This window comes from Cupressus sempervirens, chromosome 4 (genome assembly GCF_028749045.1).
Source record: "Cupressus sempervirens isolate cs-2001-9-10 chromosome 4, ASM2874904v1, whole genome shotgun sequence".
Classification (NCBI taxonomy): Eukaryota; Viridiplantae; Streptophyta; class Pinopsida; order Cupressales; family Cupressaceae; genus Cupressus; species Cupressus sempervirens.
In genome coordinates, this window is record NC_143121.1 from 759,754,998 (window position 1) to 759,779,755 (window position 24,758).

At 37.1% G+C, this 24,758-nt stretch overlaps 1 long non-coding RNA gene across 3 annotated transcripts in view; it reads left to right on the plus strand.

The window, feature by feature from the left end:
* The first annotated feature begins 6,838 nt into the window (after window positions 1-6,838).
* The window catches only part of LOC149563591 (uncharacterized), a 114,965-nt gene continuing 97,045 nt past the window's right edge, over window positions 6,839-24,758 (plus strand). For 2 of the 3 annotated variants that reach the window (XR_016363567.1, XR_016363565.1), the window contains exons 1-3: window positions 6,839-7,037; window positions 9,863-9,926; window positions 21,466-21,543. This is a non-coding gene — a long non-coding RNA (uncharacterized LOC149563591). The remainder of the gene's footprint in view (window positions 7,038-9,862; window positions 9,927-21,465; window positions 21,544-24,758) is intronic. The other variant, XR_016363566.1, reaches the window with a different exon arrangement.

A 24,758-nucleotide genomic window follows, 5' to 3' on the forward strand; every position in this document is an offset into this window, starting at 1 on the left:
GAACTATTGTCAAACTTTGTCAACCAAGTCAAAACATCAAATGCAAACATTTTCTTGTGTTGCTTACTAAGGGGAGTCTCATTATTTGACTTTGATTTGCTATGTCTCTAGTTTTTGAACATGCTTAAAGTGACTCTTTGGTCTTGGTGCTCTTGGTCTTTCTATCTTCATGGTCTATGTCCACTTGCTAGTTATCCTTTTGCTAAAATGGTTACCTTGATTTCTTGACTACACTCTTGGGTTGGAGAGTTGTTCACTTGTCACCCTGCTTGCTCTATCTATTTGGCTATTTGGGCATCTTGCCTAGCTATTGACTTGAGTCATTCATGTCGTAAGTTTCTTGGACATATTATTTGACAAGTCGCTTTAATCTCTCTCCAATATCTTGGCAAGTGAACACTCTACCTCCTATAGTTTCAACATCAAGTTATCTTCTAGGCTCTTTTATGCTTGGCTTTGCATCTAAAACTATGGGATCTAAACCTTGTGCTACCAAACTTCAACCAAATCTAGATGATCATGATATCCTCCATGTCACTAAAGAGTTTCAAGATCTATATGCACAATACAAAGAACTAGAAGAGACAAATGATCTTTCTTACCTTCGTCTCTCTAAGCGCATGATGGAAATGAAGTCTAAACTTGAGAAAAGGTTAGAGGAGAAGATTGCATCATTAAATCAATCTTCCTTAAGGTCTTTACATGCATGTGAGTCACCTTCTTTGAGGTCATCCTCTTCTTCTAGGTCTACATGCTCTACTTCAAGACATCAAATGTCTTCATCTTCTAGATCTAAAGACCTCTTTAGAGAACAAGCAAATGATACATCCTTGGAGCATACATCAAAATTTCATGATAAACCTATCTTTGACCAAGACAATGATGAAGACATGTATGCATACCATTCACTTGAGAAACAACAAAATGACTCTAGACATACTTTTGAGAGAAATTTTACTCCCTTGGGGAATTCTTATGATGACATTTTGAGAACACTTCTTGGAACCAAGCTCATCATGTTGCCTAAGTCTAGCACCTATGGAAATCCATTCTTGGATACCTATTGTGCCTATCATCAATCTAATGACCATGCTACTTCTGATTGTATAGAGCTGAAACATAAAATCCAAGATCTCATTGATGATGAGATTGTTGATCTTGGAACCTCTAGTGACTCATGTGTTGAGGATACTTCTCTTGAGCAAGATTACATTGATGAACCTATGTCTAGTAGTGGCTCCATTACATCTTCCACTTCTTCCAACACTCATGCATCTCCCAACACCTCAAAGCTTTCCAACATGCCTCCATCAAATAAAGAACCTAGTGCTTTCCACATTGACTACACATATCCTCAAGGGCTACCTCTAAAAGAAACTCAAGCTAACCTTCACTTGGCTGCAAACCTTTTCCATGCTACTAATCCTAAACATCCTCAACCTTCATGCACTGCTATGCCTAATCCAAGAACTACTCCATTCACTCTTCATTCTCCCTTGTCCTTAGAAGTGGCTCCATGTCAAGAGGACTCTCAAAAAGACAAAGCTATAAATGTCAAGAAAGATCAAGATCAAGCACCCTTTCATCTCTTTCAAGATTTTTCCCCTCCATATCCTATAACTTGTCCACCTCCTAAGTATGATGAAGATACCACTTCCATTATCTCCCTTGAGCTTACTGAAAATTATGAGAAAATTTATCTTCATATGCTATCCAAAGCTACTTGTCAAGATCAAAGTGTCCCCTCGTGTTCTACTTCTCCATATCCACTTCAAAATTTTACTCAAGCTTCAAGTGCTCCTATTAAAAATGTTGTTCCTATCAAAGCTACTCATGAGTCTATTGATGGCTTTGACCATGTTGCTCACTCTAAAGATGTTGATATCCCTTTTCACTATCCATTTGCATCTCCTAAGTCTATCCTTGGTCCTTATCCATCAAAGCTAAAGCCTTCAAACCTTCCATCTATATTGGGACCTTATGTTCCTTCATCTCCTACACTTTCCACTCCTAGCTCTCCCATCATACCTCAAGATCAACAAAGACACTCATCCTTGATGACTTTTCACCCATCTATTCATCTAAACCAGTCATATCATCCTTATTCATCCACAAATCCCAAGTCCTTTGGAAGTGAGAATAAACATAAGAATCCATTGAAAAATAAAGATCACTATGTCCCATCTAATCGACATGTGAATGCTAAGAAGGAGAATGCACAAAAGAGACCGCAAAGGTCCACTACTCAAAGAGCTAAACCAAAGAAAATATGGGTTCCTAAATCCATCATTATACAAATGCACTCTCAAGCACCCAAACAACGAGAAAAATCTAAAGCTATGTGGATTCCCAAGTCTCTTTTAAAAGACTTGAATATTGAAAATACTTCAAAGTTGACATTCAAGCTTCCAAAGGCTTCCATTCCATCTTCTTCTAAAAATATTTCTATAAATAATCCAAATCCTTCCACTCCACTTTTTTCCAAATCTCTTCTACCACCTCATACATCTAAACCTCAAGCTACTTCATCCATGATTCCTCCATCATTCCAATACCCTTCAAGGTGTGTGTCAATGTTGATATTGTCTAATATTTCAACTACCCTCATGAAATCCTCTAAAGCTTACACTTACTTTCTATACATGAACTCTTATCCTCAATATATTCTTCCTACTACCATTTCTCTTTCATCACCCTATCAACATCTTTGAGCATACCTTTCTATGGTCTTGGCTTATAATGGCTTATCTTTCCTATAGGAGCACTATCTAAATTCAAAAAGCTTGAGCTCTTTCTAAAAATTCAAAAAATTCAAAAAAAATAGAAAAAGAAAAAAAGCAAAAAAAAAAAAGAAAAAAAAGGGCCTTGGTGAAAACCACTTCTTGTGGCACCTTGGTAGCAAAAGTAAAGAGAAATAAATTTATCCTATGGTGAAAACTACTTCTTGTGGCACCTTGGATAAGTACCATGATGAAAACCTGGCAAACAAGCATCATGCGTAATTCTTCCATCATCCATCTATCCCCACTTCTCTCTTTGATCTTGACAATGTTGAGCTATCTTTGCATATTGGCTATCTTATCCACTAGATTTTCTATTGTGCTCTCCCATTCACTCATAGCCTCTATCTTGAGCTTTATTCTTATTGCTCTATCCCATTGCTATACTATCTAGTTGACCCCTTGGTCTTGATCATAATAAATGAAACATGGTTCTCATAGGTCTCTTGACATGGCTACTCTTTTGGACTACACACTTCATGCTATCTCACTTGTTGGCTTCTTTGCTTATCCTACATGCTATCGTTCTCATTACTTCCATTGCTTATCCAAAACATGCTTCATATGACTATTTCACTTCTTTCCCTAGCTTGGGTACTCTTAAGGAGTCAATTCTTGAGGATCACTTTCACTTGCTTCACACTCCTTTCTTATCCATCTTTGTCTATCTACCAACTTTCTGCTCCATCATGTCCTATACCTTGCTAGACATTGGGAGAAAATGATGTGATCTTTCTTGAGAACTAGTAATCTGTAAATTATTATAAAAATTTCAAAAAAAATCATATATGATCCTGAAAAAAATCCAAAAAATTAGAAAATGTCCTGAAAAAATGATCATCTTAGTGAAAACCTCACTTTGATGTATCACCAAAAAAAAAAAAAAAAAAATCTGTCAAAGTGGTGAAAACTTGGAAACAGGCGCTACTTGAAACCCTCGCACCTATGTCTATCAATCTCAATCATCCACTTTGCTACACATTTCCTAGCTTGGAATTGTTTCTTGTCCTCATCTTGGGGGCATAGCTACTTAGCCTATTGAGGTATTCTTGTGGATTAGGGTTTCTTTGACACCTCACAAAATAGTGTTTCTCAACACTTCCCCCACTTTGACATCAAGTTTTTTTTAACACTTTACAGATAGTTTACCTACGGTCTCCGATGTCGCGATATCTCACTATCAGAATCAAGTCTGGAAGAAATGGCCAAGTGACTTACACACACGCACTTTAACACTTAAACGACTGAGCTATGCTGACATTTATCTACTTTGTGTGTTGTCTATGATGATTTCTTTGCCATGTATTCCCTCCCTAATAGTCTTTCAAGGATGTCATTGACTAGAAGACTGGGGGCATGGGACATATTTTCTTGATTTCTGCTTGTGGGTATACTTTTGTTTGTCTATAGTGTTGTAAGCATTCATGCTTGTCCTATTCAACACTTTGACTTATAAATGTATCATCCTTGATTGTTTTGCAAGACCGCACTCAGGGTTTATCTTGGCGCTTATGCCTTGATACAGGTGTAATCTTGCTAAATTAAACTTAGGAAATCTAATCGTGTAGTTATCTTGACTTACATGTCTCTGATGCTTAGATTGGATTTCCACATACCTATCTAATATCGATCATATTCATATCCTCATAGTTATACTAGTGATGGTTGTATGATCTCATGATGTCCCTAATAAATGCTCAATGATGAAATTAAGAGTCTAAATGTTATGCGCTTCTTGCTGGTAAACCACTTTGCATATTAGCTTGCATTTTAGGTTCATTTTCTAGCTTAGTCTTGCATTCTTGCATATGGGGAGAGCTCTCTTTCTTCATCTTTTTGTGGACATATCAGCTAACTCCTTTCATATATTTCTTTATTTTCTTCTTGTTCATGTCTTTTCACCTTCTTAATCTTTCACTTCATCTCTTTTCTATCTTATCATCACATTATATAAAGTTTTGACCTCTTAAATAATTTCAACATCCTGGATTCATTTTCGGGATCGAAATCCAAATTCGAGTTCATCTTGATGGTCAAAATTGTCTTTTAAAATTCTACTTTCTTCTGAGCAGTTAGCTGACCTTTTGAGGTCTAATCTCTGAATCATCACTGGGGCATCTTCATTTCTTCATGTCTTCATCATTTCCATACTTCATATCTACTTAAATTCACTGTTTCATGTCTAAAATCACCTTTCTACTCATTTTGACCTAATTTTTATGTTATATCCTTCAAGGTCAACTCTAGTCAAACTGGGGCATTTTATCAATTTTATATAGTCATTCTTGGGTTCTAATCATTTATCTATCATATTAGACATTGCTATATCTCAATTTTCTCATGTCTAGCTAGTTTCTACTTCCCCTTACCTCATTTCAATTTCAATCCCGAGGGGGCAGAAATACTCTATCATTGATTGCTACAGCTATCTATTTCTTAGGAGCATTTGTTTGACCTTATCACTTGCTCTCGATCTATTCGCTTTACTAGGTGTTAGAATTCTTTTCAGATCCTAACATCATCTTCCTAGTGTTCAGTACTACTACTATTAGGCTGTGCATTCAGGACTTGCCATCTATTTCTGCATTTCATTCTTTGAAATCAGATATCTATATCTATCATTGCCTACTTGGCTTTCTATTTTCTTTGACATAATGTGTTCCCAGATCGATCACACATTAGTCAAAGAGGGGCAAATGTAATCACCTAAAAATGGTCATCTAGACTATTAGCCCCCTTCTCAGCATTTTGGCTAAATTAATTTAATCATTTATCTAGACCAAATTGCTAATAATCAATTTATTTGATTATAACCTATAGTTTGACTATGCTATCCTAAGTTCATTATTTGATTAAAAGAACATGTCCCCTTTTAATTAAATAAAAGACCCCATTCTTCTAACCCACTTAAAGTGCACACATAAAATCATTTTTCTATTTTGCAATTAAAAGAAAAGGCTTTGTGACTTTTGTCTTATGTGACAAGTCAACTTAAATTCTATTGGTTGACTTGTGTGTGCACATGGATCACTCCTCTTTTCAAATTCCACCGTTGATCATCCACCATCTTCATCTTGATCTCTACCGTCCGTACGACTTTAAAAGGGAGAGAGCTTTCCCCATCCATCATCCATCTTTTGAACATTGTTATGCTGCAGGTTTTCTAACAGGTTTTCTTTGGAGTTTTGTGGAGAACTTCTCTTCCTTGTCTACATTCTCTCATCTATGGCATTTTAGCTTAGATTCATGTTGCATGTTAGTTTAGCTTCTATTTTGCAATAATCTCTCACATAGCTTAATATTTGGATTGTAACACTCTCATCCATGCTTAGAATAGCTGCACTTTTTATATTCATTCTAGTTTAATCTTTAGTTGCATTGCATTCTTGAGGAATTCCTTGGGACATTTGCATTCTTGCATCTTGTCTTTGGAACCTCCCATTGTATGGTTTACTAGCAAGAAGAGTATCTCTAAGGCTCATCTGAGAGCCTTCTTATTCTTGAAATATAATCTCTTGCACTCCGTGGATAGGGAGCTCTAAGCCGGCATTCGAACATTTCAAACTCATGGAATCGTTTGGATAGAAGGGTTTAGAGTGGGACACTTTCGAGTGTACAGGGTGGACGCAGGGCAGTGAAAGAAGCAGAGATACGAGGTAGAAAAAAAGACAGAGCAAGATGAAGAGACAAAGGAAGAGGAAGAAAGAAGGCTCAAAAGAAATTATCAGGCTGTGATACGCTTGACTGACAATTAAAAGAATTTGGTAAGTTTTTTAAAATTTTGTGAGTGATAATTAAAAGAATTTGGTCAAGTTTTAAAATGCTGACTGATAATTAAATCAATTTGTAGTTATCAGGATTGTCCATAGCCTATAAAATCGTTGAAATGGGTGTGCTTGATGGACATGTATTTGATGTTTTAGATTGCTCTGGTTTACTTTTTTCTTTCTTTCTTGCTATAAATGAATCAAACTAAATATAAACTCCATGTCAACTGTAAGTTACAACCTTATATAGTAAACCGAGAGAATGGGTTTATGTGGGAAAGCATGAAGAGTGATTGTCCCTTAATTGCCATTGTCTTTTCCGTGTCTAGAGAAAGTGGAGAAGGATGGAGGAGTTGTATTTCTTCCTCCTCAATAATCAACACCACTTTGGATTGAATGGCAAAACCACCGGGGAGGAAATGAGAGAAACACGGGTTTAAATATTTCAAATATGCTGAGATGGATCGCACGCAAGGAACCAAAATTCCATGTCAGTTTTTCTTCTCCATTTCTTCTATTTCTGATTTTTCCCATTTTTACAGAAAAATTAGGTTTCTGCTAATTTGTTTAAGCAAAACATAATTACCATTCTAAATATTACATAGCCTCTTTAATCGATTCCAATTAATATGCAATTAGCTGACTTGTTTTAGATGGGGTTTCACTGTTTATCCCCTTGTTGTTAGCATCTCGCCTCCTCTAAGGGAATTGTGAACGCATGTTTTGAGATGCCCACTTCATGAATGATAAAGGACATAAATAGAACCAAATACTTCAGTATTACTAATTAACCAAACTGTCTCTGCTCTCTCTGATCAGTATTACTAATTAACCGAATACTATCATCTGCTGGCTGCTATTGCTAATTAACTGTTCCTACTGGCAGTGCCCAGCTTACACCCTTTCAGTGCAAACTTTCTTTTATTGATTAATACAGGAAACATGATAGTTAGGTGTATCAACTGGCCTGCAGATAGACTATAAATAATACTATTAAACAGTAACTGTCATAGTATAAACAATAGGAAGAGAAATAGACATTAACATAGCAGCAGATGTATTTTAGAAGTGCTATATGAACATACAAATTTTGAACCATGGGTGCTATATGAACAAAATCTACTATGGCATGTTTGGAATAGGTTCCTTAGGTCCTTTTGATACCCTTGAACACATATCTTTCATTGAGTTATTTCTTTCTAGAGCATGAAGATTATGGGCCTTGGATTTTTCACTATACCTGGCTAGGACTTGTGATAATTGACAATAGGGACATATAGCCCAAGCCTTAGACTCAAGATGGGTAAGTTTGCAGGGAAATTTTTGACTAGACACTTGTTGCCACTTGGCACGATGCTCCAGATCTAGGCCTTTCTTTTTCTTATAACTGTATCAATGATGGGGGCGAAATTTGTGTGGCATTTACAAACTTTGGAAGATTACTATCTAGAGCAGCTGCTTCTTCCTCAAGCTGAATCATGTGGGAGGAATTTTGCGGGCTATTAAAAAACTGTGCGACTTTCTCAAACTCTTGGTAATTGTTTCCATATTTTATTGCATTAATTCCATCGGGAAGCTCCCCTGAAATAGTCATGTTTCTATTGTTGCTCTCCCCTGTTATTCAACAAAACAGTGTCTTCTTCTTTTAAATGAGTTTTGGTGGACATTAATACATTTCATCGTGAAGCTCCCTTGAAATAGTTCTGTTCCTCGTACTTCTTTCCCCTGTTATTTTAGTGCAATTAGGAGTCAATTTATAATGGTGGACAGGCAACCTCAAACCAAAATTGACTCTGGAATAATGTACATAATCACCATGGAATTATGTACATAATGATGACAGACAACAGAATTTTTCTCAAACTAAAATCTTTCTCTTTTCTATAAAATGTGAGAGAATTTTTCAGTATACCTATCTAGAATGCACTTGTGACATTTTTCTTGTTTGTGACGATGCACAAGCCTTTGACTCCTTCGACTCAGAGATGGATAAGTTACAGGGTTGGTGTTAAGAGTAAAAACATGGACTGCAAGGAACCGTATTGTCATAATGATAAAATAAACCAATTCTAGCAGATCCTTTGGTTCCAGTTCAGGGATTCAAGTTTTATATCAAGACCATTCAACCCTGCAAAATACTTCACTATTTTTTTGTGACAGGAAAAATTTAGAAAGCTGAAATAGCCATAGAACTTGCCTAATACAAATAAGATGTTAGAGAAAGCACCAATGAAGTGTTATACCTTATATAACAATAGTACAAGTTGTATAACTACTAAAATAAAACAATTTCTTGATCTGGAGTTTAACCTTGTAAGTTTGCAGTGTCATCTGGACCACTTGTAATATGCATTTATGGAGCACCAATATAATCAACAAATATCAATATTATTCTTCAACAAAAATCTTAAATGTTTGAAGGAAATTTTTCTATCTCAATAGTAATATACTTCGTGAATAATAAAAGGAAAATATTGGAGATATAGAAATTCGAAAAAGGGGAGGACATATGTCCATTTAATCAATTTTAATGCTGCTGCCTCTGTTCTATTCAAGAGACACAGACATAAGCTGTTTGAATATATTTACCTTCATTTAATACCTTATAAAACCCTGTCAAAAAAGAGATGAATAATTTTGCAATCTAATAATACCAAGCTACATTTAAGGTATGCGGCATGGCCCATCCTGGCTAGAACTCATTAAAATTGTGTTAGAAAAGAATGATTATGACCTCAATGATAAAGATGTTTTCATTTATCAATCTGTAAAACCCATTTGTGCCTGAAATGCCTATTTTTTATAGGATGTCTACTTTGTGATGATGACTTTTTTAAAGAATTTAAGAAAATATATTACATTAAAACCCCATTTGGGGCATTGGAATTTAAGAATTTTTAAAGAATTTAAGAATTTAAGAATTTTTAAAGAATTTGGGGCATTGGAAGGAGAAACTTTCCATGGTCTTTGGGATTGATTTGAACAAGTACTGTATCAAAGCATTCTACTCACAGTGTCAAATTGTTAAGGAACAAAATTCTATTGTCGATTTTGTTTTACAAAATTCTGTGTAAATTTTTAGTTTCGAACTTTCAAATCGGTGAATCAAAAAGCTTTTGATAAATTTTTATATCTATATTGGATGAGTGTGTTTTCTATTTTGACATGTGTTGACATTTGATAAGAGGATAATAACTTACTCCATTTTGTTGCTGAAGGCTTTAGAAGTACAGTACTTAGGATCACCATTTATCTGTATGATGGGTACGTTTGAGTCTTCTCTAATGTGTTATGTAATGATTTCTATGGCTTCAGGTCTTCCTTCTGCACTCTCTTGGGGAAAATATGCGCATTAAATATCATATGCAAAATTTCTCAGGTGAGGATTCTTTTCTTAAAACCAGGTAAAGTAAGACTTCAGTCTATATTCTTAGGATTTGATCCACAGGGTCATGCTCGAATGTATTCCATATTTGTCAGAAACTCGTCTGTTTCTATTTCTTGTTTTTGTAATCTGAAAAATTGTCCTGCTGGTCATCGTATGTAAGTTCAAACATTTATGTTCGCTATTTATTGAACTTTTTTCTATGATATTTTATTATTTAGTTAAAGTGTTTTATTCTATTAGTCGAATAAGATGGTGCGGATGATAATATATATTAATAAAAAGTTTTCCACCAAGATTGGACACCTGAATGATTATGATAGATTGGACCCTCCTTTACCTGACTATATATGCTTCAAGTCGCCATATACTCTTAAGTTGTCTCTTTCATGCATTTAGATTGTAAAAATGAATGGTAGAAGGCAAGTAATTTTTTTTTATTTAGATATGTTTTTGCATATTATTGTAATTTATTATCTTAAGATTCACATCTCTGCAATATAGTTTGTTTTCATAGACAAGGCAAAATACAAAGATTGTTTTTAAAATCAATTCTATATGTTTGAGACCATCACTATCCTTTTGTTGGTGATAGATCATTAAATTGTGATGTAATATATCAATTCAAAAACATTTGTAATTAATTCAAGAAGCAATCTTATTCTAGTAGTAGACTACTGAATTATAATTCAGAACATTGATTCAAGAAAATACACAATTAATTCAAGAAAATATATTATTTTTGATGAATAGTCCCTTTCTTATATTAAAAAAAATACAATAAAGTTAACATATTCACAAAAAAAGGGGCCGGGGGAGACAGGATCACCCTATGAGTTCATACGGCCACAGGCTGAAAATCAACTATTCATCAAAAAACTTTTAGAGATAAAAAAAAAATCCTCATGCTGCCAGCGCAGCGCCAGCTGAGGAAGGAGGATCCTTATCATTAGAGCCCCACCTGAGGGTGGGGTGAGTAGTGTAATATCCTCCCCTGATTTGAACTTTGACTTGTGGAAATTTAACTTAAGGAATATTGTCAAACACTTTGTATGCAAACTCATAAAGCTGATTTCCTCAATAAATTACTTTCCAATGAGTAGATTTACGAACAACTATGAAGTGACATTAAAATGCATAATACCCATCATAACATTTTCACAAACACTTGGCACACATTCAACAATATATGAAAAATCTGGAAACTCTTTCAATCTGCTGATAAAGGGTGATTTTTAAATGTAGATGTGCACTTACAGCTGCCTTAAAGGCTGCAACAACTATTCAGACTTGTATTCAACAATTATCATGCAAAGTATCAAAATTTGATAGAAGAAACCTGGAATTAGTTGTCGTAGTATTATGCAGATGTAGTCGGCAACCTTCCAAACTTCTAATCAGCCGAAAAAACAAGTAAACTTGATACCAACACTGTTCATGCCGTACTGTAGCAAAATACTGTTCATGCCGACTGTAGCAAAAATACTGTTCATGCAGCACTATAGCAATAACTAACTTCAGATCTGCACCTCAAACCCTTGTAAATTTCTTTATGCAAACGCCCCAAATGAAACCCAGTGTGTTTCCTGAAGTGAAAACACCCTTGATCCTCCTGACTGTTTCTTCCAACAGCAAAGAGGGATTCTGTCCTCCAAGCCCGATAATCAGATATCTAGCAACATAACATTAATCTTCATCCAAGCATACAAAAAAAAAGCTCTTCCATTTCTTTTATAGTGTTCTCACAAGAGCTCAATCCTTCGTTTTCTCAATGTGGGATAAAACATAACTCCCTTTATGTACCTTATGTCTCCAATGTGTTATAAAAATAAAGGGAACTCTTTTAATTTAAATATTTTCCACAAACTATAGTCTATGCATTAATAAAGTTAAATATTTAAATTTAACTTTATAAAATGGCTTTATCAATGCATAACAAATCTTATCAATGATAAATAAGTCTTCCTGTCGATTTTAAACAATTACCATCGACATACCACTGTGACTGAATGTCCGGCCATGTCCAAGATGACTTACTATAAATAGTAAGTATGCCCAAAGTTGCCTCAGAACCCCTCAGAAAGACCTGCAACTGAAACTGTCTAGGCCAAATGGCCTCTAAGCCCCTTTAATGTCCTAGTTAGCCTACGGGACTGTGGGGAAATAGGCTAACGACAACATCATGCTATGAATGCTAGAAAGGGGACATTATAGTCCGCCCTTCCCAAAATTGCTTGTCCTCAAGCAATTTCAGCTCTGGATGCTGTAATATCTGCTCATTTTCCCAAGTAGCATCCTCAACAGGTAGATTCCTACACTTCACTAGATACTCCCTGATAGTCCTCCTGCGAAGCACCCTCTCCTTGGAGTCAAGTATGGCCTCGGGAACCAAGATAAGCTTTCCCTCATCATCAAGAGGTGGCAATACTACTAAAGGCACCACATTGTGACTCAATGCCTTCTTAAGGCATGACACATGGAACACATTATGCACTTTACTGTCTGCAGGCAACTCCAACTCATAAGCTACTTCGCCCACTCTCCTGATTACTTTGAACGGTCCATAGTAGCGTGGTTTCAATTTCTCTGCTCCACTCTTCTTGAGAGAGGACTGTCTATACGGCTGTAACATGAGGTACACCATATCTCCCACCTCAAAAGACCTCTCAACCCTGTGCTGATCAGCATATTGCTTCTGCTGATTTTGTGCCTTTTGCAAATTTTCCTTCAAGGATCGCATAATGTCCTAACACTCCTGCAAAGTATCCTTGGCCTTAGGCACCCTGCTGTCCCCAAATAAAAAATCCAAAAAATTAGGAGCATCATACCCGTACAGTGCCATAAAAGGGGACATTTGAATAGACATATGGAAAGAGGTATTATAGCAGTACTCCCCTAGATGTAGCCACTTCGCCCAAGCCTTCTGCTATCCTGCAATGTAGTTTCAAAGGTACCCCTCAACCCATTTGTTCACTATCTCTGTCTGCCCATCAGTTTGGGGGTGGTAGCTGGTACTCGGAGTGAGCTCTGTTCCACATAACCTGAACAACTCCTACCAAAAGTGGCTCATAAATCTGTTGTCTCTGTCACTGACTATGCTCCGTGGTATCCCATGTAGTCTGAATACCTCTCGAAAAAATAGTTATGCTGTTTGTGCTACTGAATATGTAGATGAAATTGCAAAGAAATGTGCAAATTTCGTCAATCTGTCTACCACAACAAAGATACAATCCCGACCCTGTGCCTTGGGGAGGTCTGTGATAAAATCCATGGAAATGCTATCCCACTTCTTCTCTGGTATGGGTAGGGGCTGTAGTAAACCATCCGGAAAAGAATGTTCTTGTTTGTTCTGCTGACACATAGGGCATTCCCTAACAAACTGAAGCACCTCTGATTTGATTCCTTTCCAAGTGAAGCGCTCTCTCACTTGCCGATATGTCTTAAAGAATCCGGGACGTCCTGCCATTGGTGAGTCATGAAATGCCCTCAAAATTTTCTGCTTCATAGCAGACCCGGGTACTAAATAAATCCTTTCCTTATAGATGATTAGATCATTTACGACAGTGTATCGACTATCTTGAATAGCTCCCTCAATAATGCTAGATGCCCAACTATCCTTAGCATATTCTGCCAAGATCATCTCTCTCCAATCATCCATGACTATCCCAACAGCAAGCAAATGAGGCCTTCTAGATAAAGCATCTGCAACAATATTTTTCTTCCCTTTGACATAGGCTATGTCGAAATCATAGGCCTATAATTTACTCACCCATTTCTGTTGCTTGTCATTAAGGTCCTTCTGTCCAAGGAAATGCTTCAAGCTATTATGATCTATTTTTATTGTGAATCGGCTTCCCACTAAGTATTGCCTGAACTTAGCTAGCGCGTGCATGATTGCTAGCATCTCTTTGTTGTAGATGCTGTAGGTTCTCTCCACACCTCGTAATTTTCTACTCTCATATGTGATGGGATGTTTGTCTTGCATGAGAACAACTCCTATGCCCTCTCCCGAGGCATCACACTGTAGCTCAAAAGGCCTGGTGAAATCTGGAATGGCTAAAACAGGACATGTACTCATCAGCTCCTTAAACTTGTCAAAACAATCCTGAGCCCTCTCTGACCACTTGAAACTATCTTTTCGTGTCAAATCTGTAAGTGGTGCTGCTATCTGTGAAAATCCCTTCACAAATCTGCGGTAGAACCCACAAAGCCCGAGAAATCCCTTGAGTTGTGAAGTGTTCCTTGGTGGTGGCCAATCTAGAATGGCCTTGATCTTGTCTGGGTCAACCCGAACACTTCCTGCACTAATAATATGCCCTAGATAGAGCAACTCTGTCATCCCAAACTCACATTTACTCATCTTGGCATATAATGACTCCCTCTCTAGAATACTGAGCACTGTATCAATATGCTTCAAATGTTCCTCCCAAGTACGACTGTATATCAGTATATCATCAAAAAATATCAACACAAACTTCCTCAACTGATCTCTGAACACTCTATTCATACAGGACTGGAAAGTGGCAGGGGCATTTGTCAACCCAAAGGGCATGACTAAGAACTCAAAATGTCCATAGTGGCATCTAAAAGCTGTCTTCTCCACATCCACCTCTCTAACCCATATCTAATGGTAGCCGGATCTCAAATCAATCTTGGAGAAGTAGCATGCACCATGCAATTCATCAATAAGCTCATCGATGCGCGGGATAGGGTATCGGTTCTTGATTGTCTTCTTGTTTAGCTCCCTATAATCAATGCACATCCTCATTGTACCATCCTTCTTCTTCACCAATACTACTGAAGAAGCGAAAGGACTTTTGCTTGGCCGTATGTGCCCCATGTCAATCAACTCCTTAATTGCCTTTTCTATTTCATCCTTATATCTCTTCGAATGGCGGTAAGGTGTGATGATAACTGGCTTAGCCCCTTCCTCTAATTCAATAACATGCTCGATTCCCCTATCCGAGGGTCTCCCTGGAGGTATCTCACCAAACACCTTAGTATGTTTGGTTATTATTTTTTGTACATTAGGTGGATACTCTAGTTTATGCTGCTCTGTCATCTCAGGCATTACTCTAAACTCTGCTGCCCACTGCACCTGATCATGTCTAAAGAAACTCTGCATCCGCTTGAGTGACACCACTCGAAGTCTCCCATCTGAAAAACCTCTGAGCACTATCTTCTTACCATTTGCCTCAAACCTCATTTCCATTTTCTCAAGGTTAAATGTAAACTCTACCAGAGACTTCATCCAGTTCATCCCAAGCACCATATCCTGATCACCAATGTTGACCACAAAGAAATCTCCTATCATGTCATAATCTCCCAAACGAAGCTGCAAGTTGGAGATTTTCTTGGTACATTCAATTTTGAAGCCATCGACAACCATCACCTTAAATCCCCTATGCTCCTTTGTATGTAGCACTCTGCGTGTCACAAACTTCTCATCAATGAAGTTATGTGTCGCCCCTGTATCAATGAGTGCCACAACTCTCTGTCCATCCAAGGTTCCCCTAACTCTGAAAGTGATGGCCTCCTGTATACTTGACAACTGAGCTATCGTGCTATCACCGCATGCTTCCTCCTGTGAAGAACTATCATCATCTCCATCTGATTCGGATGACTGCTTTGAATCTCCATCTACTGACTCTTCGGCTGAAAAGTACTCCATCTTCTTAGCTTTTGCTTTCAATGGACACTTATGTGACAAATCCCAAGGCTCCCTGCAATGAGAACAAAGCTTCTTCTTCCTAAGATCATTAAGTGTCTCATTGTCCAACCTCTTACTTTCCTCCTTAGTTGGCTGAACCTCTTTATGAAAAGGTTTCATGTCCTTATCTTTCCTTGAAGGGAAACTCTTTGCCTAGAATTTATTTTTTGAAGATGAAGAGGAATCCATGTCACGAGCTTTCTTAATGGCTTCCTACAAAGTGGGAGGGTTGAGAGCTTTAATCCACCCTCTCAACGGATCAGCTAACCCATCCCTAAATAGAACTAGTATCCTCCATTCAGATACATCTGTTACTAACACTGCAAGTTTTTGAAACTCTAAAATGTATGTTTCCAATGATCCCCACTGTTTAAGCTAAGCTAACTCCTTGAAATGGAGTTCTGGGTCCTTCCTATCAAAACGTTCAATCAACCTCTCTGTAAACTCCACATATGAGGTAATGTGTGCATGTCCCATAGTGACCATACCATGATGCCACCACTCATGTGCTAACCCATCCAGATGAATTGCTGCATACTTAATAGCTTCTTCCTCGGGCATAGGGTTCAATTGAAAGTATGTGTCAAGCTTTTGAACCCAAGCTCTTGCTGTAGACTTTCCTGAGCCATCATAATATGGTAACTCAAGTCTCCCTACTTTCTTCCGTAGCTCATAGCTCTAATTCCTGTCATGTCCACATGGCATATGTTTCATCTGCACATCCATATACTCCCTAAAGGTAATTGCAGCAGTAAAATCTGGCCCTCCGGCTTCCCAATCTCTCCTCAACTAGTCCTATATATCAGTAATCTGGGGCTCTAGTACGAGCTGCTCTGGAGCTCTAGGAGGAAATGTAGGAATCATGGGCCTTGAACTCATTGTCCTAGCTCGTTGGGGTGCATGACCGAAATTGTTCCCAACTTGTTCATCTCCATTATGTGTCCCATCCTGATCATTTCCATTCTGATTGTTACCATTCTGATTATTTCCTCCACCCATGTTAGCATTCAACCCCATTTGACGAGCCATCATCTGCATCATAAGATCCAATCTCTGATTCTGTTCCTGTGCCTTTTGTTCTGCTACTCGCTGACCCTGTACCAAGGTCTCTAATAACTGTAAGAATCTTTCCTCTCCAGGCTCTGGACCAGCATTCCCGCCTCCACCTAATCTTGTATTCCTGTCATCTCGGTCACCCATATTGTTGTCTTGATCAAAGAATACCTCCGCTATGTTTGTATGACTGGATTCTATACCCCCCTGTACGGATGAACTAGACTGTTTGCTTTGCAGATTTGAACTCCTACTTTGTCTTGCTCTGGTATTGCGGAAATTATAAGGCCCCTGTCGCATGCTCAAACATAAATGCTCTGATTTTTAGTGTTTTGACATTTCATTAAACACTTTACCCTCTATCCGCCAGTTCCAAATTTCCTATAAGACCTCCATAGGATGGCAGGACTTATAGCTCTGATACCACTGTAATATCCTCCCCTGATTTGAACTTTGACTTGTAGAAATTTAACTTAAAGAATATTGTCAAACACTTTGTATGAAAACTCATAAAGCTGATTTCCTCAATAAATTACTTTCCAATGAGTAGATTGACGAACAACTATGAAGTGAAATTAAAATGCATAATACCCATCATAACATTTTCACAAACACTTGGCACACATTCAACAATATATGAAAAATCTGGAAACTCTTTCAATCTGTTGATAAAGGGTGATTTTTAAATGTAGATGTGCACTTACAGCTACCTTAAAGGCTGCAACAGCTATTCAGACTTGTATTCAACAATTATTATGCAAAGTATCAAAATTTGACAGAAGAAACCTAGAATTAGTTGCCGTAGCATTATGCAGATGTAGTCGGCAGCCTTCCAAACTTCTAATCAGCCGAAAAAATAAGTAAACTTGATACCAACACTATTCATGCCGTACTGTAGTAAAATATTGTTCATGCCGACTGTAGCAAAAATACTGTTCATGCAGCACTATAGCAATAACTAACTTCATATCTGCACCTCAAACCCTTGTAAATTTCTTTATGCAAACGCCCCAAATGAAACCCAGTGTGTTTCCTGAAGTGAAAACACCCTTGATCCTCCTGACTGTGTCTTCCAACAGTGAAGAGAATGCTAGCAAAGAGGGATTCCATCCTCCAAGATCGATAATCAGATATCTAGCAACATAACATTAATCGTCATCCAAGCATACAAACAAAAAGCTCTTCCATTTCTTTTATAGTGTTCTCACAAGAGCTCAATCCTTCGTTTTCTCAATGTGGGATAAAACATAACTCCCTTTATGTACCTTATGTCTCCAATGTGTTATAAAAATAAAGGGAACTCTTTTAATTTAAATATTTTCCACAAACTATAGTCTATGCATTAATAAAGTTAAATATTTAAATTTAACTTTATAAAATGGCTTTATCAATGCATAACAAATCTTATCAATGATAAATAAGTCTTCCTGTCGATTTTAAACAATTACCATCGACATACCACTGTGACTGAATGTCCGGCCATCTCCAAGATGACTTACTATAAATAGTAAGTATGCCCAAAGTTGCCTCAGAACCCCTCAGAAAGACTTGCAACTGAAACTGTCTAGGCCAAATGGCCTCTAAGCCCCTTTAATGTCCTAGTTAGCCTACGAGACTGTGAGGAAATAGGCTAACGACAACATCATGCTATGAATGCTAGAAAGGGGACATTACAAGTAGATGGCTCAGGGGGAGCCCATCCATCATCAGCAGCAGCAACATTATCTTCATCTTTCTCTCCCTCAGGCCTGGGAGGAAACCCATCTAGCCATATCACATGGCAAGTTGAGTTGAGAAGAAACCCAGAGACTTTGAGTTCTTGCAAACACAGAACATCAATATTACCAAGCCTACACTTGGTATCACGAACATAATACTTTCTAGGGAGGTCTCTTAGCCCCCGCACATTCCATGAGAGAAAATTCATCATAAACCAACTTGCATATTCTCCTCATCCTCAAGTGATGAAAAATTGTTATGCAAGAAAGCGGAGGATTCAAACGAAGAGTCACTCGAAGTGATGGTTCTTCGCTTATCCCCAGTAATAGTGACTACATTCTAGCCTTCAGGGCTGCGAGAGTGATAGAGAGACAGAGAGGAAATCATAGAGGCTACTTGAGGCGCACGAACCCAGGCCGCTCGTACCTTCGGCTTAGCTGTTCCCTACAATGCAGGGTTTGAAATGGGTGGCTGCACAACCATAGGAGCCTTTGGTGTCGAGGGCACAAGAGGAGCTGCACTGGAGCTGGGATGGCTAGCGACACAATCATAGGAGCCTCTGGTGTTGAGGGCACAAGAGGAGCCGCATTGGAGTTGGATGGCTATGTTCTTGAGAAACAGGGTTTGGCTTAGTAGCGCCCTTGCCTTTCTTGACAACCGTTGTCCACTCATCTTTTTTAATGGTCATAGTCGGCTTGGGTTCCTGCACTGAATAGCGATTGTGCTTAAGAAGAGTACAATCCTTTATCTTGTGACTAGCAAATTGACAGCGAAAACAGGTATTTGAGAGATTCAAGTAAAGCACCTTTTGAGAAAAGGTGATAGCACCAATCTCAATTTCCATGGTCTCTTTAAGGTGCCTAGAAAGGTCGACCTCAACATAGACCCTCCACTGAGGACGGGCTTTAAAAAATTTGTCTGGTTCCACGCAAATGACTTTGCCCGCTGTTTGGGCAAATCTAGTGAGAGAAGACCAGCGAGGGATGGACAACCCAGGGAACTCTACCCAAACTGAAACCCTAAGTTTTTGGGCATCTAAGACGCAAAAGTCTCGAGACCATCTTTGAAAAACAAGCAGAGACAATCGAACTATCCATAGCCCATGGCTGAAAATACTCTTAGCCTGGGAGGGGTTACCAAAACGAAACAAGAGAAAACCCTTGGTGAGGTTTTGAATCCCTTCAAGGAAAATCCCCTAGGGGGACTAGGCCTTGGATACCCATTCATGCAGCGTGCTTTCAAATGGAGTGCAACCCACAAAATACCCAATAAGGTTTTGGGTTTCTAGCCATTGGCAAGAAGATTCAAAAGGAGAAATATTCAGAACCAAGTCAGGAGAGGAATTACCTTGTGAAATACCTTGGGCACAAATTTGCGCGGGCATTTGCTCGGCAGGGCCATTTTCGCATGCAGCAACAACTCCAGCACCAATAGTAACCATTGGGCTGGAGAGGGCCTAGGCCATTATATTCTAAAATAAATTCCTGCACTAAATGTGAAATGACAGATAGTAATGCAAAAAGGGATCAGATGCAAACCATACAAACCCTAGTAGAGCTCAAAAAAAAAAAATTTGAAAACACACAAATGAATTGAAAAACAATCCATCGAATGTTATGGGAATTTTGGATTGTTCTAGTTGATTGAACATGTTATGGAAATTTAGAATTGTTCTACTTAATTGAAAATGTTATGGAAATTTAGGATTGTTCTACTTAATTGAAAATGTTATGGGAATTCAGAATATTGCACATTACAATTACTGCAATCCTATGCCCCAAGTCTGCCATAATTTTTCATACCAAGATGAATATTCAAGTTGCTATTCTACTATTTTGAATCCCCAGTTCGACTAAATTATCTTCTGTGGCTAACATAGTATGCTCTTGTAGCCTTCTTAGTCTCTTCATTGAAGGGTGAATAGATGACAGTTTGAATTCCTTTAGTGCTGCTGCTGTAGATAAGGATCGCCACTTATCATTATAGAAATCAGACATAATCCCTGTGTTCTAGTGTCCATTAAGCTCAATTCAATTTTGTTTTTCGGTTGAATACAGTGGTATCACAAGGAGGAAAGTAAACCTTTATTGCCATCCCCATTTTCCCACTAAATTCTACCAATATAGTTGTTATGCTCTTCACCATAGGCTTAAGAGGGGAGCCAACTAGAAGAGCAATATACATAAGTGGCTATGAAGATAGTGTTGTCCCTCTGTGCTCTTCCACTAAGACAGAGTAAGTCAATCCTCCATAATGGAGTTCTAAGTATTGAACTACAGCATGACCCAATTTCACATTTTTGAAACTAAAATAGCAAATGAGACAGTGGGGAAATTGCTTCCATGCTATGGAAATGGTGATCTTTGCTACATATGGGCATCAAGTATAAATAGATAAAATCATCAATCAAATATGAATTTAAGCTGAAAAGGTAATTTGTTTTTGTCATCAAAGCTAAAAGTAGAGTTTGTTTCTGCACTTGGGATTGCTAATCTCGCGGTTGCCTGCCTTTTTGGACACTCAAATAAAATTAATATTTTTTTGATCCATCTATTGGTCGATTTATGCGCATAAAAATGCATGAAATTGCCATAGCATATGCATTATTACCACTATTTTATCAAACGCATTTTCATTCATTATTATTTGATTGTAAATTAGTATCACGTTAAAAAAAATAGAATTTGAATCTTAATTTAAACAATTTATTTGAAATAAAGAGAATTATAGTTCTGACTTGTTTAGTCTAACTTGTTTAGAAATTTTAGTTTAACTTGTTCATTTGTCTGTCTGTGGAAGGAGCTTTTGTAAGATTGTAAGATGGATTGCAATTAGTTTTTAAAAGTATCTTTTAGACAAAATTAATGCTTTTTGCTAGTAGCATCTGAATCATTACTGTTAGACTGGTTCATCGAGACATTGAGAAATAGAGATAATGATAGCAAGGTTGGACCACAAATTCAAATGTGTTGTTAATTTTTTATATTGAATTGAATGTGTTAAACTAGAGAGCTTTATTTTATTTTTTAATTTGAAATTATGTGGTGGTAGAAAAAGAAGCAGGCAGTGCAAGAGGCAGAGCAAGATGAAGAGACAGAGAAGAGGAAGAAAGAGAGCCAAAAAATTCAGGTAATTCTTCTTACATGTTAGTCTTATGGTAAGAAATAATGTCAAGCAACATCATGTTCAGATTATCATGTTGTGATATGTTTGACTGATAATTACACGATTTTGGTCAATTTAAAAAAAATGTTTGGTTGATAATTACAAGATTTTGATCAAGTTAAAAAAAATGTTGTGACTAATAATTGAAGGAATTTGTAGTTATCAGGATTTTATGTTGCCTGAGATCATTAAAGTGGCTATGCTTGATGGGTTTGGCAAGAACTTTAAAAAATACTACTAAACAGTAACAGTAATGATATAAAGTACAAACATGAACCTAGCAGCAGATACTTACCTGCAATTATGGAGTGTAAAAGATATGTTTTAAAGGGGCTTTCAACCTTAGTTGCCAAAGGTTTAGAACCTATATGTACAAAATGTTCTATAAAATCTTCCATTTGGAATAGGTCCTAAGGATCCTGATTTCTTTGAACATTTTTCTTTCAATGAGATTTATTTTGACAAGAGCATGAAGATGAGATAGGCCTTGGCTTTCTCACTATACCTAGCTAGAACTTGTGACATTTATTACTATTTGTGACAATTCAAATTCATAACAGGGGCTTGTGACATTTATTACTAGTTGTGACTATTCAAATTCATAACAGGGGCATATAGCCCAAACCTTTGACTAGAAACTTGTTGCCACTGGCCTACTTGACTCTATGTCTTAAATCTGTTCGTTGCTTTGCCTTTTTCTTGTTCTTGTATCAATGATGGGGGTGTATTTTAGGAGGCATTTACAAACATTGAAAGCTTACTTTCCACCTCACCTTCTTCTTTCATTTTGTGGGTATTCTCTATCATTTGCTCAAACCCTTGGTAATTGCTTCCATTGTTTAATCTATCAAATCATCAGGAAACCCCCCTGAAATAGACCTGAAACTATTGTTGCTCTCCCCTATTTTTTCCAGAGCAGTTTCTTCTTATCACCAATGGAGATGAATCTTGGTGGGCACCGCCAAACTCTGCCACTTCTCAAACTCTTGGGAACTGCTCCCATTTTTTAATCCCTCAATTGTATCGTGAAGCTCCCTCGAAATAGTTATGTTACTATTACTACTTTCCCCTGTTATTTTAGAGCAATTTGGAGTCACTCAGCCACTCGGCCAAAATTTCATAGTAGACTGAGGAGTGGTCGACAAATGAGTTCAAAAGGAAATTTCATAGTAGACTGAGGAGTGTTCGACAAATGAGTTCAAAAGGATGTCTCCTTTGTTGAATTGATGAAGAGATACTGATGTATTCAGGTTCCATCTGTTCCTCTTTGAACAGAGCAATTTATAGTCAGGGACAATGATTTGTACTCTTCCTGGAGATTTTAATATTTCACGGTGCTTAACTAGGAGTCAATTATTCAAATCTTATTGAACAGAGCATCCGCTTGACCAAATCTTGCACTAGCAGCATACTTCCAGCTTGTGCTGAACTTGGTGTTTTTGAAAATGATATGGACTTCCACAAATCAAACAATTCACAAAAAATGGTAAAAAGGCATTCCATCTGTTTGACAAAATGGCTCACCGAAATAAAGGTCTCATGCAATTTTGGAGCTCATATTGTATTCCAAGAGTTGCCTCACCGCAGAACCATTCGCTACCCTGGTTCATTTGGATCATGTGGCTAATATTAGGAAAAGTAAATGATTGAGAAATGCTTTGCAAATAACAAGTGGACCAGCTGGAGGAGTTGCCCAAAAGAGCTATTTGGGCATAGACGCAACAGATTTGGACCTGTATTGCTTTCATTGCTACGACCGAAAAGGATTTAGAAGAAAAAAGTAAAGTACATGAATATGCACTTATTGATTGGTGAGTTATAGTTTGCCAGTATTTTCCCTCTTTGCCAGTAAAAAGTATGAATGTATATACAAGGCTGCTACAGATTGTTCATAAAACTGTGGTTTCAAGGAACACCACAGCTGGAGATGCACCCAAAACATATTTTGTTGAAAAGGATTTCGAAGCCTTTAAAAAAATGCAAATTATCAAACCTATGAAAACTAGATGCATCTTCTATTCAGGAGTAAAACAAACATCAAAAGCAGGGACCGAGGGTTTCAAAGACATTTCTCACAGATCTTGGAGAGAACGGTTTCAGATATCCCTTGTTTCCTAGAAGCCCCGATGCAAGGGAATAACATTAAACTATCTATTTTCAGATTTAAGTATATTACCAATTCTACGCAATATGCATCGACGAACATGCAACTACTCATCCAAATGAACTCAAAAGAGAAAGGAATACATTAAATCTATTTCAATGTTGGTGGTATCTCCCTCTAAACACTTCTAAATCCAGCGATCTTAAGCTGGTGTGCAAGGGTCAAAATATACTTTTATTAATTAATTTAAAAGTTACGTATAACACTGTTATGAATTGTAATTTATTAAAAAATACAAATAAGTTGGTTATGCAGGTGCATTTTGACACCTCCATAGTCAAAACCGTAATAAAATTTATGATGCTAATGTTTTCACTATATTTTTCCTTGTTTTTAAACTCAATTATGTCTTCTAAGGCACGTCATCCTTTTTATATATGATTATAACCCTCAAGACAAGTGTCTTGTTTATCCAATCCAAAACTAGAGTTAATTTCAACAATTTCACTTACTCCGGACTTTTGTCATTTGGGGGAACTACACAGGTTAATTTTTTCAAAGAAATCAAGAATGATGTAATAAAAAAAAAATAAAGTTGTGGGAGAAGACATTCAGATTTGAGAAAATTTTGCATCACAAAAAAAGTGGAGAAAATCTGATGAAGATCTAGTCTTTATGGTAGCACATGTAAATCATATAAAAAACATATTTCTAATTTCTTGTATTTTGAAAAAGGGCATGTAACAACCTTATCTTTTTTATACATGGGATTAGATATGATTAGGCTGACTAAATTAATCTCTTTTAATCTAAAATTTTAGATATGAAAATGTCCAAAATTATCTTCAAATTTGCCAAATATCATTGCTGACAAAAGCTCTATCCTTGCTTACCACGTCAAGAATCGTACCTTACCTATAAGGAAAATCAATCTATTTTATTTTTTTAAATGAAAATAAAAACATACCAAACTAATTTAATTTAACTAAATAGTCTATGCGTATATATGTTTGACAACATATAAGTTTTTGTATCTATATTCGTATATAGTATACTACATTTCCATGCAACACAT